Source organism: Anomalospiza imberbis, chromosome 1 (assembly GCF_031753505.1).
Source record: "Anomalospiza imberbis isolate Cuckoo-Finch-1a 21T00152 chromosome 1, ASM3175350v1, whole genome shotgun sequence".
Classification (NCBI taxonomy): domain Eukaryota; kingdom Metazoa; phylum Chordata; class Aves; order Passeriformes; family Viduidae; genus Anomalospiza; species Anomalospiza imberbis.
This window is the reverse complement of record NC_089681.1, coordinates 134546316-134570389: the sequence shown is the minus strand read 5'-3', so window position 1 is coordinate 134570389 and position 24074 is coordinate 134546316.

Below are 24074 nucleotides of genomic sequence, written 5' to 3'. Positions count from 1 at the left end.
GTAGCTTACAAGCACTCAAACAGGGAGAGTTCCCAAGACCTGAGCCTTCCCCGCTGAACATTCTATTTCAGCCAGGCTTACCTGGGTCTGCCATGCAATTCCCTCACAGCTGCAAGGACTGCAAATTGCCTGCAGGAAGTCCTGTAACTGCATATTCAATATTCAAAGGGTCTCACTTCCTTTCTCTGTTTAACAGGAGCAAAACAACAGTAAGAACCCAAAAATTTGTACATTTTTACTGCACTTAGCTCTGAAAATCAAGAACAGAAAAGCACAGAAAAGAACTAATTATTTACTCATACAGAATATTTTGGGAAATTATACATATATGAATGCTTTGCTTTCACTTTAACTCAAATAGACAAGCTGCTATATTTTGTGGATTTCTTGTTCCTTTTGTTCACTTGTTCGCTCTCTTTACTTTGCAGTTTATTTAACATCTGTTAATATACCATAGGTTTAGCTTTTTTCTCTTCTATGGCTTCATATACGAAAACAACCAGGAAAAATAAACACTGTCTTACTCTAAACTTCATGTCTTTTCAGCTTTCTTTGTTAAGCATGCATCTAGTTTCTCCATTTATTGTAGAATAGGTTCATGCATATTTTAAAACATGGAATTTAAAACTTTTCAGAAATTATTTAGACAAAATTCATTTTAAGAGAATATGCAGCAATATTTGGAGATGCTAGAAATGGAAGTTGAGAATATCACATTAAAAATAAAGATTATTTATTCCAACCCAAAGTTAATTAAAAATGCTGAAATATATTTTTTTTATCCTAATACATCAACAAAACAGCTAATTATTGCTGTTTATCCAGGTGTCTGAATGTTGATTGTTCAGTTAGGGTAGGGAGGCCAGTCATCATTTGACTCCAGATCTTCCAGGATTGTGTAAGTACCTGAAACCCCATTTGTTGTTTGGCTGCCTCTGGTTTAAAGTCCCAACATTTTTTCCATTATACCAGGCAATGTTATGCATGTTGGTATTTTTCCTATGATGGGAAATGTCCCTTTCATGATAAATGTGCAGTTTATTTCACAGGTTTTGCAAAGCAACTCTCAGGCAGTAAAGCTTCAGTAACCCTCCTGACTTGGAAAGTATCTGAGCCAATTATGTAAAAGCTGAATGTCTTTGCCAACTCCGTTACCCATCCAGTTCTTTCTGTAAACAGATTATCCAATTTTATACAGTTTCTGCACTGGCCACTTTTGGATTTGAGTTCACAGAATGAAATTCAGGAATTTTTCTTCTCTTTCCAGCCACATAAAAATGTTAATATCTTGAGAATGTATCACACAAACAATAAAAACAATTTTATGAGGATGGTGCTAGGATGAATAGCACCCCTGAGATGTGTTGATGTTTATTAATAATAGGCTCATTTTAAGCACTGAATATATTTTTGTGTGACATAAAGTGTCCTAGCAGAAGGCTGCTGCCATGCAGAGCAGCCCACGCCTGGCAGCCTGTTGTCAGAGCAGGTGAAAAAATGGATCAGGCTGGTTAGATAAGGCTGCTCTCCAGACCCATCAGGAGACACACATATTCAGTGCTTCCAATTTATTTGCAGATTCTGTTAGCTTAGTCCATTAATTCCAATGTGGATTAACAATTTGACTGAATGTGTAGATAAAGCAGCTTCATTTTTTGAAGTGCCCAGCACCCAAAACATTACTTGAAATCAATGGGTTATGGGAGTGCACTTAGTACCTCCAAAAATTAAGTTCAAAATTAACTGTAGATGTAAACCAGTGGCAAATAATTAGTTTGAGCATCCTTCTAACAAAGTCAATGACTATAGTTTTATTGATGTTATTTGGTATAAATCAAGCTCCCTATCAGGAGTATAGCCAGTATTTTAAAAAATGAACTTTCCATCTCTTTTAAAGATACTCTGTAATACATTCCTGTACCTTTCCATGTAGTGCATCTATCATAAGGAGAGGTTTCAAAATTTTCTACATTAAGGCTAATGCGTACACCAAGCTGTTTCTGTTTACTTCTCCAAAGAGATAGCAAAGCTTCTTTTAATAAAAAAACTACTGCATATTATTAGTGCCCAGTGGTGTTGTTTTGAGACCTATTCTCCTTACAAAAAATAGGAGGGGTACATTTAAAAGGTCTTCAAGAAGGATCAAAAATTTTGGTGAGAGATGTGAGACATTGGCACCATCTTATACTAAATCCACCACAAGACACGCATGTATTTCAGTAGCTGCTTAGCCCTTATTTACCTGCCTGCACCAGCCCCAGCAGGAAAAGGTGATAGATATTTTAAAGGAGCTTAAAGGAGTTTTCTTGCATTCCTCCTAAGCTCCATTCTTCAGAAGCAAAGCATGAAAATTAACCCTTGCATATGGAAAGGGCATATTTCTAGTAGTGTCATAGAACTTCATATTTACAGAATCAATCCACAGGTTGGAAAAGACCTCTGAAATCATCAGGTCCAACCTCTGACCAAACATCACCATGTCAGCTGGGCCATGCCATGTCCACTCTTTCCTTAAACACCTCCAGGGACATTGACTCTGCCATTGCCCTGGTCATACCATTCCAACATTTAATCATCCTTTCTGTGAAGAAATTCCTCCTAATGTCCAACCTGTCATGTGACATTTATGTGAAAAAAGTATGTTAAAATCCAGTTGTGATAATGCATAATGCAAATGTCTGTAATTTCTGTCTCATATATTCAATAATTCAAGGAATACAAGGTTTAGCACATTTGTTTGGGGCTTAAAATAATCACAACAAATCTTTATCTAATTCCTTCTTCCAGAGAATATGGCTGTCCTTTACATCTGAGCAAAGCAGGGCAGACACTATGATTGTTCAAGAGGAATTTGGAGTGTCAGGTTTAGGACTAAACAGCCCCATTCTTAGAGGATCTCTTAAGTCTCTGTTAGACTTGGTTATCCAACAGTATTTAAAAAAAAAAAAAAAAAAAAAAAACAGTGGGAAATTACTAGTGAATGATTGTGCTCCTGCATTTTGTCATGTCCCGAGCAAAAACTTATTTTTCCTGGTCCTTGAAGTGCTCATTGCAGCAATGTGCACTTATTTATGGCTTGGGACTGGTCTGAACAAGGAGGAAAAGGGTAGCAATCCTGTTTAGCTCAAGGTGATGCCTTGTTAAGTGCTGAGAAAACGTTACACGTTCACAGCTTCTCTGTTGGGTGTTTTCCGCAGGAAGCTCACTCGTGGCTATTTAGGCATGGTGTGAAGTTGCATAGTATGTCATCTATTTGTATGACCCTGTACATCATTTCTGCAGCCCACATGCTGCCTGGGGTAGACATGCAAAAAGTCTCCTCCTCCCCACAGAGTACCACAGAAACCACTGAGAATAAGTAAAACATAGCATCTTTTTGCCTCTTATCAGGGCCCTGTGAGATTCTTCTCCTGCCTTTTGCCCCTCTTCCTCCCTCAAAATGAGCTAACATCTCCAATCTCCCTCCAAAAAATCCAATTCCATGCCCAAAAGCCTCCAAAAGCAAAGACACCCAACCCTCCAAAAATGTCCCAAACTATCAGGAAGGCATCTCTTAGCAGGAGTAGAACAGTTGATTGAATAAGTCACCCTCCTTCTCATTTGCAGTTTTCTTTTTTGCCCTTTATTTCCCAATTTTCCTCCATCTTAGGTTATCTTTAGTTTAATTAAAGTTAATTCAAAAATTTAAATTAGTCCAATTATATTTTTGCCTCATTTCAAAGGATAGCTTTAATTCCAGTAGCGAGAAAAATCAGAAAATGAGGCATGTGTGACTGCTCTTTTTCCCAGAGAAAGCAAATACATCTTCTTGTTATGGATCCATGTATAAGACACATTCACATTAACTTTTCTCCTTAGACTATAAGAATATTTTATACAAGGTAATTGAGACATCTTTATGTAACACAAGAGCCTGGCTAAGGTTAACATTCAAGCAGTGATGAAAGAACATATACTCTTCTGAATTTTGATTTGCAGAGATACCTACTCTGTAAATATTCAGACTCTTCAAGTTGGAAGAATGTTATTTACCTGTATTTAAGGATTGTATCTTTCACTTGTCTTCTGTTTGGGGAAAGGGGAAAAGTCACTGCTAACTTCCTGGTTTCAAGAGAGACGAATCAGACATTGTCCTAGCACATTCCCATGTGGCAACCAAAAAAGCACAGGCACAGAGAAGAAACACATATCGCCTTTCTTCTGTCAGCAGCTGAAAGCTTCATTTCTGAATAACATGGGGGGAAAATCTCTGTCTTGAGTAATACTCAGCTATGTCTTTGTTGTGTTGATTAGTCATACAAAACACACACAGCACAAAAGCTTTGGTGCACTGGGAAAACTGAATTTCTGTGAAAAGAAAGCTCAGGTTATAGTTCACAATGTACAACAGTTTCATGGGAGAATGAACAGTGCAGATATCTGAGAAACAACTGGAGTGTAAGGTACGTTTTAGAAATATCTATCCTGACATTGCTGGAGTAAGATGATCAGCAGCCCTGTTTCTGGCTGATTCTTTGCAGGATTTCAATGAGAATAACCATGCAAGTCCCTGTCTTTTTGGTTCTAAAGGCAGCTTATCTATTTACTGCAGCTGAAAGCTCTGATTTAGAGGTGTCTTGCCTTTCTGCCTTCCAGGTTTTGTTGTGGTATCTCAGTGCTCATTCTCACACAGACTTGCTTTGCCATTTGGTGGCCTAATACCCAGCATTTCAATAAAAACAATCCTCTACCCCAACATTATACCATAGAAAATATCTCAATATTAAAGAGCTTGAGCTCCAATTGCTGTATTTATCAGCATATTTTCTGGTTCATTATATAAAATCAGACCTTTGAAAGAGCTCCCTATCTACAGCATCTTTCTTCCCCATTCAAATCCCTCCCCCTCCATACACTCTTATGTGTTTCACATAAGCCATGAAATAATTAACAACAGTTACAACTTGCTGAATAACTTTGTGCTTCTTTATGTAAAGCTAGCTGACTCATTTTTATGTGACTGATTTACCTGAAAATTAAAGAGGAAGAATATTACATGTTAAAAACACTCTTCAAACAAGATCAAATAATACAGCTCTACTTTCAGTGGCCATCCTTTGTAGACTCTCTGCAGAGAAACTTGTTGGTTACATAATCTGTCAACAAGACGTTTGTTTTTTTCCATAAATTTAATTAGGTTTTGATAGATTCATCAGTTTTCATCTAAATTATTTTTGGTGAATTCTAATTGGCTCCTGCTGTGGCTTGGCAGCCACATAACTGATCATATGCCTATTTAATCCACTCATGGGATATTTAACAAATTGTTAGCTGTTTCACTGTGCACTGAAGTGTAGCTCTACCAATTCTTTTTTCCTGTCACGCTACTGGGGCTATTATGACAGTCCATTATGTGATTTATTTTGTGAAATAAATGTGAAGTGTTGCAAAAACAACAATACATCATCATCTTTACCCAAAATAAAATAAGGTCAATAGATATATCTCTCTGCTTGTACAGGCAAAACACTAATACCTTTTTTTTCCAATCTGTGGACAGTAGTTCACTTTTTGTGACATAAATGCTATAAGTAAGACATATTGCAGTGAAATAGTTATGTGATAATTCATTTTATCCTTCTAAAATAAGTACTTAATTGGTTAAGAGGAAAAGGAATAGGCCTATTTATCAGATGTTTAGGCTTGTCTGCCTGGGGAAATAGCCTGGAATAGTTATTGCATACTAACTCTTCAGGAGGACATTCTTAATCCATAGTGAAATTGTGTCTGTGTGTTTAGCTTAACCCATGCTGGGAATGAGTATAGACTGATTGTTACACTTTGAATTCACCCTCTGCATTTATTCTGCAACAACTCCCCTACACAGACAAATTTTTAATGAAAATAATGTAAGGAGTTCAGAAAAATAGCTGTAAAACTTAAAGTTCATCTTTTATGCCATAAAATTCCCACTTTCGTGCCCAGGATGCAGCTTGCTAGGCAGGACTAGAGATTACTTGGAATGTGGAAAGATGTTTCAAATAGAAGTGCCTGAGGTACAGGTCCATATGCTCCCTCTTTTCCCCCAACTGCCCAAATCATTTATCTTAGGTGGTGTTGATTCTTCTCTTTTCTAGTTGTTAGGGGTGTTGGGGGGAGGGGTTGTTGTTTGGTTTTTTTTTGGATTTGTTGTTTTGATATTTTCTATGGAATTTAGAGAAGAGGACACACGATGCTCTGGAATTTATGGTACTTGCTTCTGTTTTTCCTAGTAGAAGGTGAGCTGCTTGTGTTCTTGGTCTGCAGAATAGTCCTGCAATACTTCAGCTCTCAAATGGAGATGTGACATTCACTCTTCCTTCTGCTAGCACAGAGAGACCTAATCAGTAAAACAATGGTTGCTGGTCAGACCTGTCAGTGTGCAACTTTGGTTCTCACTCTCTAAAATAAATCAGGGTAATGATGCCTGTAAAATGGTGTGAAATTTTGAAAGACAAACATGATAGATTAAATTATACTAAATCGCCTTCTCAGTAGATATATCAAGTTTTCTCAAAATGTGGTAATTTCTGTGTGACACAATTCACATAATATCAGACTTGAGAAATCCATAACTCAGATGTCAGAAAACCAGACAGAGCTGTCAATATGCTAGACCAACAAACAATGTAAAGTATTGTTAAATAATTGTTTCCTATAATTCACATGCCATCAGAGACATACAGCAGCTTCTGTATACCCATGTTTTCTTAACAGATTCTAGTAGGTGAATACACAACAAGTACAGTAAAGCACTGTCAAACCAAACCATTAGGGATGACAGACCCCAACGGATTAAGTCATGATAGTAAGGTCAGTGGGATGTGAAACTTGGCTAATGATGTCATGCCCTTGTCAGCTTGCATTGCCTAAACACGTTAAGGTTTACCAGCAAGCCCTATGGCTTAGTGAGCACTGCTAAAGGGAATTTCAACCTGAAATAGGTCAACGTGAGCAGAATGTAAATACTTGTGCTGCAAAGACTCTCACTGAAAGCCTGGCACTGCTAAAGCCAACAGGAGCTTGGCCAGTGACCTCCGTGAGGCCAGGATTTTGCCCTTTGGCTTCTGTGGATATGACATTCAATTAAATCCCTTTGCTTCTGTTCTGTAGATTGGGTTTCATCATATGTCATAAGACATTTGTAGATTGCAAGCTGTGTAGCAGGGAACAGCATCTCATTAAAGATTTGTACAGATACAAGATTAATGGGACCCCAGTCCTTTCAGGCCACCTCACACATGCTGAAGAACAAAGCAATAAAAGAAAGCCCATCTGCAGTGCAAGAACGATCCTGCTGTAGGAATTAGTTAACTTTTATAATCTGAAAAAGAGTGGCCAGGATGCTCAGTGCAGCTGAGCAGAGCAGTGTGGTTAAGTGTAGAGGGAGCCACAACCAGCTTCCCCCTGTCAGAAAACATTATGGTGAGCAGGGCTCAGAGGGAGGAGGTCTCTGAGCCGAGACCTAGCCACTCTGACAGCTGGTGCTCCAGGAGCCAGCCAAGTATTTCCAAAGGGGAGAGGGGCACTCACTAAAAGAGGGGCGGAACAACAAGGCAGGGTGAAAGTAGGCTGCGTCTCTTGGAGAGACAGAGATCAGTGGTGCATCTTATGCTTCAGATAAGCAACCAACCTTGAAACTCTTGTCTGTCTCACAGAGGTGGTGATTGTGTTTTATAGCGGTTTGGTTTGGTTTTGAATCAATACTCAATAAATAAGTACTAAAGCTAGCTCCTTCCGACAGAAATTTTGTTTGTTGTGAGGTTTTTGTTTTTTTTTAATTCTAGCCATAGGCATTGCTAGGTTTACCAATTGAGCAAAGCAAAAATATGCCTCTATAGCCAGAGCCACAAAAGCCAAGAAGCAAACATGCTCCCCCTTAAGAGGCCATCAGCAGAGATTCTCAGACCAGACAGCACCACATCTGAAATGTTGTTCAGGAAGAATCTCCCCCTGCAATTTCATAGAGCACAGGTCTGCCCAGCTCTGCTTAGCACATCTACAGGCAGTAGAAGGGAAAAGGTAAAGGCAGTACATTTAGTCCTTCATTGTGTTCTGTTGTCACACCTTTCAGAGCAGACATCTAAACTTCTCTAAATTATTTTTATAAACATTTTGACTCCAGAACCTCGCAGTTCAGCAGCATCCAAATGGCCATTGACTATGAAGGAGTTACAAATCTCATACTGACACTCAGATCCAAGCTTAGAATCCAATACACTTTGGGTTTGGTTTTTTTTTAATTGCAAATACACTATGGTTTAATTTCCAATAAGGTTAACTATTCAAATCATACTACATTATTGCTTTAAAAAAAAAAAATCTATTTTTTTCTCCTTATGAGGTAAATAAAACAAGACAGGAGGAGATGGAATTGACTAATTCTAGAAATGTGGGGCCAAAGTCGTAGATACATTTAGGCAACTAAAACTAAAGAAAATTTTAGAAGTGCCCAACAGGGTAGATGCCTTGCTTCTGCTAATGTCAAAGATTATTTTACTGTCAAACTGCCAAAAGAATGGCAATCTGAAAGATGAGAAATAGAGTATTATTAGTGTCAGTGTCAGAAAATGTTAATAAGTGATATTATCACAAATTAAAACAGACACAGGCAAGTAGCTAAGTAGAAGCAGGTTTCAGAGAAGGAAAAAACTTATACTTAACAAAAATTTATGTCATTAAACAGTCTAGGTGTGGACAACATCTCTAATAATATTAACTTGAGAAAGAGAATTTCATGGAATACAGTGACCTCAAAATATAGAGTAGGGAACTTGCTAAGAGTAATAATCTTCTAGTGAGAAGGCAGATGCTGTCAATCCAGAAAAATCATGAGTAATAAAAGGAGCACGACAGGACTAAAAAACGACAGTTTTGTTTGCTATTGCCTCAGCTTTTCAGGCTGCCCATGAACAGGCCCATGAGACAGACCTGGGGCAGGGACACTGTGAAGTTCCTGGGACTGAAATGTGAAGTTCCTTCTCTGAAACATGAAGAACCATATTTTGCTACTGACTTAACCCTCCTCCCAGTTTCTGTGCAGGTATAGATAAACCTCCAAAGCCAGGAGTAACAGAGTAGATAACGTGTTTCAACAAGACCAAGTTCAGAAAAATTTGAATGACTGTGAGTATCCAAAAGCAAATAGGAAATTTGGGGAATTTACTTACCTTGTGAGTATCCAAAAGCAAATAGGAAATTCGGGGAATTTACTTACCTTGTGAATAACCAGAAAGGAGCAGAAATAAAGGCATGAACAGGGAAGATTTCTGGGAATATGTGCAACTCAGGTAGGACAGACAGGAACATCGACGCTTTCTCTCAACAAGTACAAAGATGAAACTACACAACAAGAGAGGATTGTTGCCATCAGCAGGCAGAATAGAAGCATGCCCCACCACAACACACCCCTAGCACAGAACAAGAGCCAGGAGATTATTTTAATTCACAACAGCCTCTATACCAGAAGCTGAGTAGAGTAGTGAAGTTACCAACATGGAAATGCTTAAACAAACAAAGGACTTGACTATTGTTAGTCAAGGAATAGTCAAGTCCCCAGACTGGGGTCTAGGCAAGTACCAAACCAGAAGTACATGAAGTTAAACAGCAAATATCAGCCAGAAGCCAGCGTGGGGGCACAAAGAAGAACTGTCTGTGGAAGAACAATGAAGCAACCAACTGGCATAAGCAATAAAGTGAGCTACAAGTCAGATATTAGCAGGTGGGAGGAAAAGCATCCAAGTCGTTTCATCTAGCTAAAGAAAGAGAAGACTAAAATATTACTTCTGTGCATTTTACAGAAGCAACTTGGCACACTCATAAAGAAAAAGGCATCTAGTTATTTACCATGCAAAAATGTGTCAGAGGAAATGCAAAAATGATTTTACAGAAAAAAAAATCAGAATATGCTGTATAACTTTTTATAGATATGTATGTAGGACCAAAAGAGTAAGAAATTTGGTGTAGAAATGTGTTCAGCTGAACACCCATATATTTTCAGGATTATGAAAATCAATAAGAATTTTCCTTTTTTTACTGAAGTACAAATACAAAAAAAAAAAAAATCAAAATGAATGCCTTCGGCAAAGTTCCCTTGTTCCTCATTTCAGGCCAGTAAAATGAGTCTGAAGAACAGTTTTCAGAGGGCATAAAAACCTCATAATTAATCATTTCTTCAAACACATCAGGAGCAGGAAGCTATAGAGTTTGTAGGCCCATTAATTGATCAAAGTACAAAAGGAACATTCAGAGAAGATAAAGAAGAGGAGGAAAATTTAATGATTTTTTACAGCCTTGAAGGAGTTTGGGGAAGTATCTGGGCTGGAACCTTTCTTCATGCATCAGAGAGGATATGTCAAAAGAACTACTTCAGAGTGAGCTCATTTGAAGAATTTATAGAAGAAATTGTCAAAATTAAGGTAAAAAATCATCAGGTCCAGATGATTTAAAGGCTGACCTACTAAAGGAAGCTGAAAGGCATTAGAGCTGTCATTGCACTGCAGGAATGGAGGATGGCAAAGGCAATAACAAATTTTCATTAGTTGCAAGGTGTATCTATAGAGCTGTGGCACCTCCTAGTTTGACAGCTGTAGCAGGAGCATGGGCAGGACCTAAGAGGATATTGGGAAAGTGCAGTGCCCCAGGGAAGGAGCTTTCAAAGAGGGGAGTCATGTCTTGCAAACCAGACAGAATTCTCTGAAGGCACTCAGTAATAGACCCAGTTAAGAACATGGGCACAAAGAAGCAGAGGAATGGCTGAGCTGGGTTTTCTAGGAATCCTGTCTCCTAAAGTGAATGCCTAGGAAAGAGAAGACAACGAGGACAGATGCACAGGATGTTCCTGATGAATACTCCTAGGGTTTCCAACCATTTTAACTTCCACAAGTGCTTTAGGCAGCCTTTGTTTCTATACATTTAGTAACCTTCAATGGATTTGTGATCTGTGAACTAGACCAGTCTGTCCCTTGAATCCATAAATAACAAATACTATCCACAGTAATTGTGGCAACAAACTTTGAAAGTCAACTATAAATTGCATGAAGAACCATTTTGCTTTTTTTTAAATTTTATTTTCTAAATATGCCTTCTAGAAATGTCCTTCAATGTCCCCTACTTTAGGTACAAGAAGAGATAGTGAGCAAGTAATTTCCACCCTATCCTGTACATACTGAATGTGATTCAATCTCTGGAATTCCTGAAAAGTATTTGACAATGTCCTTCACCAAAAACTCTTCCTACCACAGTATAGGAAAGGAACTCCTTTGAGGGACAGGTAAAGAGTTAAGGTTTAGAAAAGGAGGAATAGGAATAAACAACCAATTTTCTCCATGCAGAGAAGGTATCAGTAGAGTCTTACTGGGGTATGTGATAAGTCTGCCCTGATCAACACTTCTAAATTACCTGGCAAATGAGGTGAACAGTAAGATGGCTATGTTTTCTGTCGATAAGAATTTAGCTCGTGAAAAAAAAAGAAAAAAGAGAGAGAGAACTGCAGGAAACAAACTGACTGGATGATTAAGTCGCAGATGAAATTCAAAATAGATAAATTTAAAGTAGCATGTACAAGAAAAACAATCCTAACTTTATGTACACAGTGACAGTCTTTAAATTAGTATTCAGAAATAAGATCTTGGAAATACAATAGACAGGCTAGGAAAGTGTCAGAGCTCAATGCTCAGGAGTAATTTAAAAAAGCCAACAAACTGGATGTGAGAAATTATTAAGAAAGGACTAGAGAAGGGAGAGAAAGAACACCATCCCACGCTGCATAGGTATGGGGCTACCACACCCTGAATACTGTGGGCAGTTCTGATCCACCCATCCCCATAGTGTATAGCAGGTCTGAGAAGGGCTCAGAAGTGGAGTATTAGGATGACAAATGTACCAAGTGGTTTCTGCATCTAAAGTGATTAAATAGATCAGGATTTTTCAGTCTGAAAAGTGGTGACTGAACAAGACTGTAAAAAAGGTCTATGAAATCACAAATGTATAGAAAACATAAACAAGGACCTTCTGTTCATTGTCTTTTCTAGTCCAAAACTCAGAAAGACAAAAGATGGCTAATTCAAAACAAAGAAAAGAAATAAAGCACATAGTCAGTTGCAAAAAGTCTTTCCATAGGCTTCCACCAGTTTCCCAGGCTTCAAAGAGTGATGAGTCAAAACAGGATAAGTAAAAAACTCAATACATGTCTATTAACTATGGAGACAAAATGTGTAGCCCAGGAGCCATGGTTCATCAGAAGCTGAGATATTATGCTGGAGAAGGGTTTATGGCTTCTCTGGCTTGGAACTCCTCTCAATACAGCAACAGATGGCTGCTATCAGAGAGAAGATAATGGATAAAACTACTATTTTGGCTGTACAGGTTTAGACTTTCTCATGCTCAGTCAATACACTCCAGCTTTTAAGATTCACAGTAAAATACTTCTATTTTTAGTCTAGTACAGTAAACTTATTTGGTATGGGCCACACTGACAGACAGTGAGCATAGAATCACACTGGACTATGACAATGATGGGGTTTTTAGTGGCTCTTTATAGTTTCACACTTGAAAGCTTAAAGATCCCTTGTGAAAGAAATAAGTGAACAAATTGACACAGGAGAACTGCTTCAACAGGAGGTCTAACTGTAGCATGTCTTCAAGTCTTCATGGTTGCTGGAGATGGCCAGTTATGTTGACCCTAGCATACTGATTTTGGTGCAGATGGAATTCATCTCTTTCATTGGAGACATAGTTCAGTGTGGATATGGTGGTGGTGCTGGGTTAACGGTGGGACTTACTTGATGGTCCTAAAGGTCTTTTCCAACCTTAACTATTCTGTGATTCTACAATACTCCTCAATGTTAAGTACATCAGATATCAAGAGGGTAGCTTAAGTTTTGAGTTTTCACTTTGTGGTAGCCACAGACTGCCAGTTCCAGAGCTCAGAGTTCAAACCTTGCTCTGCTTCTACTGAATTCAGTAATTGAATACTGGCTGGCACTATTTCATGGCATTGATGCCAGCAAGTCCTGGTTCTTTTCTGGAGTCACAGCTGGGAGGAACAGCCAAGGGGTTTGTAAATACGCACATCAATGGCAGAGGCAGAGAACCTGAGAACAGGTCAGGGATTTTGTAGGATTTTCAGAGTAACAGGCATGACCGAGACACACATGGGAATACCACTCCTTAATGTCTTCCCCACCAAAGAAATTAAGAGCTACAAAATGTGCCTGGCTTTGCTTTGCTGCACAGTGTGTGATGGAGCAGGCACTGCTCTTCATGCCAGTGGCAAAGTGGGGACTGGCTGGGAAGTGTTCAGTGCCACAAGATCAGGACCCCGGTGCACACAAGGGTCTGGCACACACACATGTGTGCACACACATCTCCAGCAAGGAGGGAACAGCAACCAGGCTGCTCCCTCTCCAGGGCAGAGGGCACTTCCCCACCACCCAACCTCCAAGGGGAAACGCCTCAGGCTGGGCAGTACTTATTTACCGGGTATTTACTGTACCTGCTTACAGAATATCTAGTGTACTTTCTTAGCCTTAATCACACAGGGGAGAGGAAAAGCCCATTAAATTGTGATCAACCAGATTGCAGACAGAATTTAAAGCATAGTCCTACTTCAGGCAGTATGTGCAAAGTCATCCTACCTCGTATCTTCAGGAAGGTTTGATAATCCAGGACCATCCTCCTCACAAAGAGAGCATTGTTTCAAGTTTTCAGGGTTACAGTGCCCCAGCAGCTCCAATTACCTCCAGCTACAGTTAGTGTTAAGCACTCTGAAAATCAGAGCTTTAAGGGCTTGATTTTCATTGCTTTTACCTGAGATGCAGCTGAAAATGCTCAGCCCATTTATCCCATCACTGGGAAAAGACACTGAAGTGGTTTGGAAATGGAAGGAAACTTTGCTAGAGTTTCTTGCTAGTATCTTAGTAAACTTAGCAAACTGGAATTTAAGAACGCAAACAACTCATGGCTCAGAACTGGCAGCATACAAAGTCTCAAAGGAAAATGAAATAACACAAGAAATCTCCATGTGTTCTTTGCCAGATAATTGAAAAACATCCTGCAAATTGTTCTGACATGTTTTTGAACTTGCCTTTTATTCTGTGAATTGATGTTAAACTGTGACCCTTTGCTGGGCCGTTTGCAAATAGAAAGATTGTCACATTAAATCATTCTAAAATACAACCACATTTACATTCCAATTTTAGTCTGCATTTCCCTAGTGATGCAGACAAAATAAGCGTTTTCTTTAATTGAAGTGACTCTCCAGAATGCTAATAAACACTTGATTGAGTTTGGACAGTTTCATAATTCTGATGTTCTTATTTTGCTGACAAAAATTTAAAAACCAAGGATACAGCTGACCTCCAATGTCCTCCTGTTCCATAGAAGGAAGTACACAGGAAATTGTTTTGGGGTTTGTTTTGCCTTTTTTTTTTTTTTTTAATTACAAAGGTTGTTTCACTTGTCTGGATATTGACAGAGGGTGATAGGACAAAACAGGAATGAGCAAAGTTATCATGTCTTTGTGTTTATATTTGCCTACTGGTAGGATTTTTTTTTTTTTTTTTTTTTTGAGAGCACAGGCTGTGTTGAACTTAAAAGGGAGAAATGTAGTGTGGTCATTTCTGTAGTGGCATAAAGCTGGCCTTCCTTATCACTCTCTACAGCTATCTGAAAGGTGGCTGAAGCCACAGGGGGTCAGCCTCTTCTCCCAGGCGACCAGTGACAGGACAAGAGGACACAACCTCAAGCTGCACCAGGAAGTTTAGGCTAGATGTTAGAAAAAAATTCTTCACAGAAGGAGTGGTTCAGCAATGGAATGGGCTGCCAGGGAGGTGGTTGATTCATTGTCCCTGGAGGTGTTTAAAAAAAGACTTAATGAGGCACTCAGTGCCATGGTTTAGCTGACAAGGTAACGTTAGGTCACAGGTTGGACCTGATGATCTTAAAAGTCTTTTCCAACCCAGTTTATTCTGATTCCTTTCTTTACAAGGCAGACTTCATAATAAACAGAAGTAGAAAAAAAGAAGGTTTTGGCATGGTGTTTTGTCTTTACCACTTGACAGATTTTGTTTTTAGCAGAAACAGTGATTAGACCAAATGCTCCCACTTGCATTATATGCAGTAATGTACACTCCTGCAGAGCAAGGTACAGCTAAGAACAGGGGCTTGTGCTCTGGCTTTGCACAGCTGCAAGTGATATCCCACCCTGGGCAGCAGATGAGAACTCATGCAGTGTGTTTGCCCTCCATATGGTACAGCCAGCTCAATCCAATCTACTCCTCCTGCCAGAGCACTCATTTCTCCACCATGACACAGCCAGATTAGCTCCTCTCTCCTCTCTCCAAAACCCAAGGTGTCCAAAACCAAAGATGTAATACTACACAATCGACACAAGTCACTGTTTAACAAACATTAAGAGTGATAAAGTGCAAATAACATGCAAGTCATTCTCCTGAATTTGTCGAGACAAGAGTCATGTCCAGGGTGGATGGTGTCCAGAGACAAAATGGAGAAAGGTCAGGCACCAGGGAGAGGGAAACAAGTTGTTGACACCACAATTGTCTTGAGCAATGGGGACTGGTGAGCGTCATGCCAGGAGGCCTTTCATACACTGGAAAACTCCTAGAGCCCTGGACTGATCTTTCTTTCAGTCTTTGAGCAAAACAGCCATGTTATCATCCTCTTTAGGGAGAGCATGATCCTTCAGCTTTGATTGAGAAATTTCAAAACAGAGCATTGTTATGAACAATATTTTTCTTTGTTTTAGCATTTCCAATCAATGTGTTGGAGTTAAACAGTGTTAAAAATGAAACAACAGACAAAACCAAAATGTTTTTAGTCAGTATTTCAACTATCTCAAATGTTAATTGGAAAGGAACATAGAATCATAGAATCACAGAACCATAGAATCATAGAATATGCTGATTTGGAAGGGACCCATCAGGATCATCGAGTCCAACTCCTGGCCTTGTGCAGAACAATCCCAAGAATCATACCACGTGCCTGAGAGTGTCCAAACCTTTTCTGAACTCCATCAGGCTTGGTGCTGTGACCACTTCCCTGGGGAGCCTGTATCAGCGCTCAACCACCCTCTGGGAGAAAAACATTTTCTTATATCCAACCTAAACTTCCCCTGACTCAGCTTCAGGCCATTTCCTTGAGTTTTGTCATTGGTCACAAGTGTGAAGAGATCAGTGCCTGCCCCTCCTCTTCTCCTTGTGAGGATGTTGAAGACCACAACAAGGTCTCCCCTCAGTCTCCTCTTCTCCAGGCTGAAAAACCAATTCACTTCAGCCTCTTTACATATAGCTTCCACTCCAGATCCTTCACTATGCTCATGGTCCTCTTTTGGATGCTCTTCAATAGCTTAATGTATTTCTTATATTTTGGCACCCAAAACTGCTCTCAGCACTCGAGGTGAGGCTGCCCCAGTGCAGAGCAGAGCAGAGCAGGACAATCCCCTCCCTTGCCCTGCTGGCCATGCTGTGCCTGATGCCCCCCAGGACAAGGTTGGCCCTCCTGGCTGCCAGGGCACTGCTGGCTCATGTTCAACTTGCCATGGACTAGGACCCCCAGGTCCCTTTCCACAGTGTTGCTCTCCATGCCCAGAAATGGACATTGACTAGGAAAATCAGTTGTGAGGACAGCAAAAGCATATCTGAATAAACAAGAGCTGACATAGAATCTTCACTCTGTTGCCTAACCAAAGTGTTACAGATTCAGAAAGTTGAGATCTTTCTCTTTGTCATGTCCTTGTATTTCCCTGTTTAATTCAGAAGAAGTCATAAAAAAAAACCAGACAGATGTTATTTCACTTCCCCAGAATTAAAGGACAAGTGAATCTTTGTGAAAAACCTGCCTCTTGAGCTGCCAGCTACTGATGTGACAGACAAACTCCCCTGAGATTTAAATACATATCCACAAAATTTTGCTAACTATCCAAATACAGCATTTGAATGACTGCTGATATTGTACAGAGGTTTTCAGCTATAAGAATAGTCTCAGTTAAAAAGGGGGAAAATATAACAAAAAAAGTAAATAAAAAACAAAACAAAAGCAAAATCAAAAATAAAACAATAAATATTAAAAAAACCACTACACTTTTCTATTATTAACATTTTCTTCAGGCTATACAGTATAACATGGAAAATACAAAATGCTTTGCCTCTTCGTTTAATATGTCATCATGCATTAAAACGATGAGAGCACTTAGCATTTTACCAACAGAGAAGTGTGCTGGAACAAAGTATTCCTGTTGCAAACCATTCTCAGGGCAGAAGAGGAAGGGCTCGCTGGCATCAGCAGGCTCAGCTGTTAGCTCTGCGCAGACCTTAACAAACGTGTATAGCCTGCTATAGGGAATTAAATGTTGAAAGGCTTATTTTGGAGAGCAAAGCCTGCTAATTCTCTGCCTTGAAAATATGCTTGTAACAATGGCAGGGCTTTTTTTAGTTCTAGCTTCATGTTAGCACAAAGTGCAAGGTTATATCACACTTCAATTGATTAAGTGCTGATCGCCCCAGTAGAGAGATTTGATTATATTGCAACTATGAGCCTGGAGAGAGTAATTAGTAGTTTCATCCTCATTCTGCACCCTCAGTTCCACATTTAGATTATTAACAGAGCCTTTCAGGCTTCTTAATTTATTTTTATAAGGTATCACAGATCCACAGCTGTTTGGCAGCAGATACAGAAGGTGCACTTGTGAAATGTATTGGGCTCTTAATTATTAAGGCATTTCTTGTTTTGGTGACCTCCATCCTTGCTCAATTTTTCTGTAGTCACAGTCAGCAAATAGCTGTAGAAGAAATGAAGCAAAGACAGCTAAACTATTTAGGCAGCAGCATTAATGCTGACTTTGATGGCTTTCTTCACCTGTTCACTTTCTTCTATTTAAAATTGTCATGTGGCTGGCAAAGCACTCAGGAAAGTTTACATTTGTCCAGTCATGATTTTCAGGACACAGATTTTTGTCCTTGAGTTCTATTCTTTTGTCTGGCAGGGACACAGGCACAAAACCAGGTTGTGAATCGTACACTAACCTGAAGTTTATGAGAGATAAGAATAGCCTCTAACGTGCAGACTATCTCTATAAAATATTTCAGTGCCTAGTACCTGGTAATGCACAGTATAGATGCAATTTTAAATGGTCATAGAAAGAAAAAAACTATTTAAATGCTTTCATAAGTAGCATGCTTGTAAGTAGCCCCCAAAAGGATCTAAGATTTGGTAGGAAGAACTACTGGCCAAAATGTAATATACATAATTAGTAAGTAATTTATCAACCTCAGTAGATTTACTTAAATGCCACAGGTGGACTGGCAAAATAAAATATAATTTTTGGGATACTACAGGATTGCATTTGTTTCTGTCAGTATTTTCTTCCAACTAGTTTGGGGCTTTGAGTGCAGAACATTGGGTCATTTCCATATTTCCCAGGCAACAACTCCTACCTGACTGGCAACAGTGATCCATCTTGACTGAGCTGTAGCCTCAAGAGAAATGTCTTCTGGATTTTGAACATCTACATTGATAGCAAAATCTCTCTTGAATGATTGCTTAAAATCTAGAAATACATATTCATTTCAGAAATATCTTTCCTGAAGGTGATTTGTCTTTATTGAAAACACCAGCTGGAAATCACAAAACAGGTTTGAATATTACTTAACACATTCTCATTGTAAAAAGCCATGTCAGCAATGTGCCACAGTCCTAATTACTGCAAAGAAATTAGCAAAGAATTATATGCAAATAAATGAAGATAATCAACGTTATTAGCACATTTTGCTAGTCAATCATTTCAATTGCTTTAGGCTGTGTGTGACAGTATTGATATGGGAGAACCAGCTAAAAAAAAGCCAGGATAACTTTATCATGTGAGTACCCATCATTTGCATAAACATTTCAAATGTAGTGCTGAGTCATGTGGTGTCAAACTGGGCTGGCTCTGGTAATCCATATTGTGATGGATTCACAATCCTACATTGTGAGCATGGTTTGGTATGAAAAGTGGGGTTGGCAGCTCAAGATATTCTATTTTTTATAGTGCATGTCTATACAGTTAAGATATTTCTATGCTGGGTTTTTGCTTCAAGCAGTATTTGTTACTGGGACTGTCTGGTTTGAGTGTTGCTGCCTGAATGTGTCTATCATTTCAAGATGCAAGACTTGGAGAAATCTGTTCTTTTAATTAGCATTAAAATTTCTGATGGCAGAAGAGACAAATTTTGTGCTGCTATGTTTTGACACAATGGCTGGTTCCTGCTTCTGAACTGCATTTTTTTCTGTCCTGCGATAAATTTCACCAGTTCCAGCTGTTTTTTGTTGTTTTGATTTTTTTTTTTGTTTTTTTTTTTTTTTTTTAATTTCTGGGAAGAAGAATGCAGTTTACTCTTGTTGGGTGGAGACTTCTATTCTCCCAGCACAGTTTCCAAGAATTCACTTTTCCCTGATCTTGCTCAAACTGCTCCAATGACCAGGAGGGCACTGTCCCCTCAGCATGACTCACAGCCTCCAGGACACCCAGCCAAGAGAGATTTGTCTTTCATGGGTGTTCTGGGCTTGGTGCTGAAGTGGAGATTACTCAAAGGCCCCAGGAAGGAGAAAGAGAGGAACCAGTTTCCTGGGAAAGCTGAGGCTTGATGCTGGAGGAGAAAAGGATACTGGCTGCCCAAATGGAATGGGTCTGAGCCAGAGGGAAAAGCAGCCTGCACCTAGGATGTGACCAGCTGGTGAAAGAGGAGTAACTGGGAGTCCAGGAAAGCAGGAGCCAAGTAGAGAGATAGAGCTTGTGTGGTGGGAGATGCAGCTCCCTCCTCAGAGAGGCCCTGGGGCTGTGGGGAAGGTGGGAGCAGCAGCAGCAGCAGAAGGTAAACTGAGGCAGGCACACAGGAGCAGTGCCAGGCAGGCAGGCTGAGGGCGGGAGCAGAGGTATTAATCTGGATATTAATCCTGCTGACACTTGCTTTTTGTTCACCACAAGTACTTGCTCAGTTAATTGCTCTCCAGAGATTCACTCTCCCCATCCGCAGGACCGGGCTTTGGGGACTGTGGTTCAAGGGAATGATTGCAGGATTTAAACACACATACTTAGAAAGAAAATACAAGTATAAGACTTTGACTGTGGTACAATTCTCATACACACACATACTCAGCTATTATTTTAGGACTGTGTCTCTCATTGTGCCAATGCTAGCAAATTGAACAGTTCAAAGAAGCATTCCCGGGCACTGGAGCTGTCAAGAGCTGCCTCCAGCACCAGGCTGGCCTGTGCCACCTACTGCTCTCTCAAACCATTCCTAGACACATATTGGGAGCTACCACAGCCTGGGTTCCTTCCCATCAGTTGTGACACCCAAGGCCTGAGGGAATTCAGTAGAGGTGGGTCAGCTGCCCTCTGGGTCCAGGTACCTGGGCACACTCGGTTGAAAAGCTCAGACACAGCTTTTATATAACCCTGTATTCAACTTCTGATTCATTGCTCCTTATGCTTGGTGGGGATTTTATTTTTATCATGTGTTTTTAATGTATGTTATGTCTTAGAAGAGAAAAAATTCCAATGGCCATTTTTTCACAGATTTGCCTAGATCAAATTAAGCTCCTAGAAGCTGGCTCAGATTGAGCATCCACAGAAATTTCTTACAGGTATTAGAATGCAAGAACTTAGTTTGTACTGCTGTATCACACAGCTCCAGAATGGTGTCACTCTTACAGCAGTAAGGATTATTTCTTTTAAGGCCTTCTATTATCTCTAATATTTGCTCAAATCATTGTCACAATTGCAAAGAATGGTGATGTTCACTTTTATCTTTGTAGAATGGATCCTCCTACCCATGACTCAGGTCTATACTTGGAAGACTTCTTTGGTCTTTTCTCAGTTCATTAATTCATTCATTCATTCATTTATTCATTCAGGCACCTGCTCATGAACTCATCCCTTGTAATGTTCCTTCATTTTTTTTCAATTGGTCACAAGTTCAGGTATTGAAATGCTGAATTACTGAATATTACTTCTCACCTGTGAAATGAGAAATACTTGGTTTTTACAGTTTATGGATTATAAATGACAGAGGAGTCACTGTTTACATAGCCTGCACAATCACCACATATATACACATGTAGTGTTTGTAATGTTACAGATATGGAACAGCAAAATTCTTCATTACATTAAAGCAGGTATATCCTGTGCCATTTTTTATTTATTTTACCTCATTATTCCAGTAATGAAATTTTTAGTTGTTACTGGATAAAAAATGTTAGGTGTGTCAACATTTTCTCTATCATTCTGTGATATTTTGTCTTTTCATTCATCAGATTTTAAGAAAAATATTTTCCTTTATATATCTTTTGTCTATTCAAATAAGCTGATTTTGTTCATATTTTTCTAGCAGAAAACACAAGCATATGACTAAATACAATAAGAATCAGGATACCTTGTACTTCTTTTTATGTGGGAAATGACATAAAATTTGGAAAAAGAAAAAAAATATACTTCGTGCTACAAAAGATATGACCACAATCATATGCTGGGTCTTAATTTTCCTACTTCTTCTCTTTCTAGATGCAATTAATAGTTTATATACAATAAATTAATTTACATAACAGATTCACTGGGCACATTTAAATTCTAAATAATTGCCTTGAACAACTGGTAAAATGCTATAGTAAAAAAAAGTAAAGGAACTACTCAGAGCATCTTCAAGTCCTTGAAAAAGAGAATTATTTACAGCAATTGACAGATTAAGGCAATTACAGTACCAGTATACCACTCTCATATATGTCAAAGGAATGTGTATTTTTAAACCAAGCTAAATGCCTGTATAGGCTATTAGGATCATTTTATGATGCTGTAGTAGCTAAGACCACATCTCACAACAGCTTTAATTTATATGTATAATAATGTTCTGCTTTGTTTAATATATATTTTTGATAAATTGGTGTGGCCTTTCTATTTTCTAATGTAGATTGGTGGCAATGTGTTTGCTTTAGGAGAGAGGCTCTGCCCCATAATGTTGTTTGTGCAGACTGTGCAACGTTACCCTCTAAGTGTTTACGACATGGGGCACTAAAACTCAGATTTATGCCACATCTTTAGAGGTGGTAGTCAACTGCAGTTGCTATTACAACAATTCAATTTTTGTATAATACACAGTAAACCTCCACTGAGAATGGTTTTATACTCTTTTAATGCACTCCATATGCTGAAAGAAATAGTTTGAGATTAAGGGAGGCTTATGGTAGAGGCTGGATAAACTTCTTGTTTTCATTCAGAAGCCCCAGAGGCCGGTAACAGCCCAGTGCCAGCATCACACCCCAGCTCGGGGGCGGGCTGGCTGCCACCTCTCTTCACCATCACATGTACCCCTGCACAGGGGTTGTGCAGGCCCAAAGAGATTTAAAGTCGCCATCCAGCCTTCTCTGGACCACTGTTTCTCATATCTTTGCCTCACCCACCCAGCCTCCCATTCATCTCATACATTTCTTGTGTTTTCTCCCCATGCCCTAGTTCTGTACTATCCAATATAAGAAACGGCAGTGAAGAAACTTCTCCTCTAATACTTCTGCTCTTTCTCTTATACTGGCATATTTTATGTATACGCACAATTATGGACCTATGTGACCTTTCTTACCCATAGTCCTCCAATTTTTGTCTCATTTTATGTAACTTAATAATGTGTTTGACAGTAAAGGAACACAAAACATCCTTTTATATTGAAAGTGAAATTTTGAAGGGAGATAAGCCAAAAAAAAAAAAAAAAATCAGTGTTCTAGATGGACTCAGTGTCTCAATTACTGACTTCAGAAACTCAAAAGGTAGTCAACATATCCCTGTACAGAGAAAGGCAAATGTGCCCCTATGCTGGGCAGATACGCAGAAAACTACGTATCAAACTTAAAAAGCAGTTTCTCATGCAGGTGACCATGTGAAATTTACAAGCAGGGACAGTAGCAGATTGGTTTGTGAGGCAGGCTTTGTTCCCAGAAGAAGGGAATTGCCTGTGCTCATGGAGCAGGTTGGATAAAAGTAACTTCAGGTAGGACAGCTCACAAGAAACAGAGCAATATAAAGTCCCCCAGAGCTGGAGGGAACAGTATCGCCTCTAACGGTGCAGCATAAATCCAGCTTTTAGATCCTAATCCACCAAGTAATTGGTGACTAATTCTGTAGAGGTTGCATCAACAGATAAAGCCACAAATCTACAGTAGAAAACAGGAAAGCTCCAAAAAGTTATCTGATTTTATATATTGGGCAAATTGATACACCAACAGTCATGGAAAATCCTGAAGTAGCATTGTTCAAGGACCAAGAAAAGCCTGTCTATAGCATCCCAGAAATATCAGAGCTAAGAAAGCGAAGATTTGGAGAACCCAAAATTAAAATTGCAATAGTCATGTGGTGATTTGGATATGGTTAAAGATTTCAAAAGAGCAACAGCTGACACAGATCTGGGTAGAGCAACTCACAGCCCATCAGGCAGAATTCACTGAAGGGCAGACAATGTCAAAGCCAACTCAAGATATCTGCCTGGAGAATGAAGCAGAAGGCTGATTTAAGGGAAATAAGTACATCCCAGAGTAGAAAACAGTCAAACAAACAAAACGCGTGTAAGGGTGGAGGAAGTTCTTTCTGAAAGTAAGTAAGATTGTGGTGTAGTCTGGAAAGTGAGATAGTGAACAGCAGAGAGAGGGCTTGGTTGAAGAGAGACACAATTGTGCTGTTCAAAAAACAGTTGGAGCAGTACATTTGGAGACCACTCTGAACAGCATTAAATTGAATGGCATTCCCCAGAGAACATGAACCTTAGTGAAAAAGCCTATATGTAACTCACTTAGAAAAACAGTGTGCAAATAAATAAATGTTCCCAGAAGAACTACATTACCACCGGAATTAACTTATGTGAAATTTGTCAAGTTAAATGCTTCAGTGATACTGGTTTCACCATATGTTTGTAATTTTTTTCTAGCAGAGCAGCTGGTATTTTTCTAGGATGTTCAGGTCATGTCCCTATTGTCTAACCATGACTAGCAACATTAAAACATTTCCCCACAAAATAAAG